Raw genomic sequence first — 1,951 nt, forward strand, 5'->3', positions numbered from 1 at the left:
GAGATTGCAAAAGCAGTTGAAGAAGATCTTCGAGATTGTCCTAAAATATTTGAGAGTTTGTTGAGTGATGTAGAGAAACCATTATATAATGGTTGTACTAAATTCACAAAACTGTCAGCGATATTAAAGTTGTACAACTTAAAAGTGAGTAATGGATGGTCTGATGAAAGCTTCACAGAATTGTTAACACTCTTAAAAGATATGCTACCAGATGATAATGAACTTCCCAGTCGAACCTACGAGGCTAAACGAATTTTGTGCTCTATTGGCATGAGTTACGAAAGGATTCATGCGTGTCCTAACAATTGCATTTTATTTTGAAACGATTATGAATTACTAAAGGCGTGTCCGAAATGCAATGTCTTTCGATATAAGAAGAAAGAATCTACTCCAGAAAAAGTCGTGTGGTATTTTCCTATAATACCAAGATTTAGACGCATGTATCATAGTGAAGAAGATTCAAAACAGTTGACATGACATGCAGATGAAAGAATTAGAGATGGAAAGTTTTGACACCCTGCATATTCTCCACAATGGGTAAAAATTGATCACGAGTATCCTGAATTTGGGATAGAGTCAAGAAATCTACGACTTGCACTTTCTACTGATGGAATGAATCCACATGGTCTTTAAAGCATCTCACACAGCACGTGACCTGTTATTTTGTTGATTTATAACCTACCTCCATGGTTATGTATGAAGCGTAAGTTTATGATGTTGTCTCTGTTAATTTATGGACCCAAACATCCGGGGAATGATATCGACATATACTTGACTCTTTTAATTGAAGATTTAAAAAAATATGTGGGAGGCAGGTGTGGAAGTTTATGATAGGTATAAGAAAGAATGTTTCAATTTGAGAGAATGTGGAAGAAAGAATAGTAATTTATCAGAATATAGCATTAAAGGTCAGTGTCCATGTCCTATATGTGAAAAGAATACAAATTGGATGCAGTTGAAACATTGTAAGAAGAATGTATTTCTTAGACAACGTAGATTTTTACCTTATAGTCATCAGTATCGTGGGTGGAGAAAATGCATTCAATGGAAAATTAGAGGAAGGTAAAGCTCCTTTAGCACCGACTGGATATCAAATACTTGAAAAAGTATAAGGTTTGACCAATAAATTTGGAAAACCTTTTGCAGGAGAGCTGGTCAAAACTGGGTGGAAGAAAAAGTCAATTTTCTTTGAATTTCCATATTGGAAGTCATTGTATATAAGACATTTCCTCGATGTGATGCATATTGTAAAAAATGTATTTGATAGTGTTATTGGTACGTTACTCAATGTTCCAAGAAAGTCTAAAGATGGCATCAATGCAAGATTGGACTTGGTCGATATGGGAATAAGAAATGAATTGGGACCCGTAAAGAAAGGAAATCGCACATAACTACCTCCAGCCGCTCATACTCTATCTAGAAAGGAAAAACTTGTTTTATGTGAATTTCTACACGAAGTTAAAGTTCTAGAAGGATACTCTTCAAACATTAAAAAATTTGTTTGTATGAAAGACCTCAAGTTAAAAGGTTTGAAGACCCATGATTGTCCTATTCTAATGGAGCATTTGCTACCAATAGGTATACGTTCCATTTTACCTGAAAAAGTTCGACTAGCCTTAACTAGATTAAGTTTCTTCTTCAGGGAAATTTGTAGTAAAGTGATCGACCCTCAGAAATTACCGACATTGCAGAGGGAAATTGTTGTTACTTTGTGTGAGCTTGAAATGTATTTCCCACCATCGTTTTTTGATATAATGGTTCACCTTACTGTTCATCTGGTTAAGGAGACACAACTTTGTGGGCCAGCTTATATGAGATGGATGTATCCGATAGAACGATATATGAAAATATTAAAAGGGTACGTAAAAAGTAGAAGTCGACCAGAAGGTTGTATTGCTGAACGATACATTGTTGAAGAGGCTGCTGAATTTTGTACTGAATATCTGTCCAA

This window comes from Cicer arietinum, chromosome 6, assembly GCF_000331145.2.
Source record: "Cicer arietinum cultivar CDC Frontier isolate Library 1 chromosome 6, Cicar.CDCFrontier_v2.0, whole genome shotgun sequence".
Taxonomy (NCBI): domain Eukaryota; kingdom Viridiplantae; phylum Streptophyta; class Magnoliopsida; order Fabales; family Fabaceae; genus Cicer; species Cicer arietinum.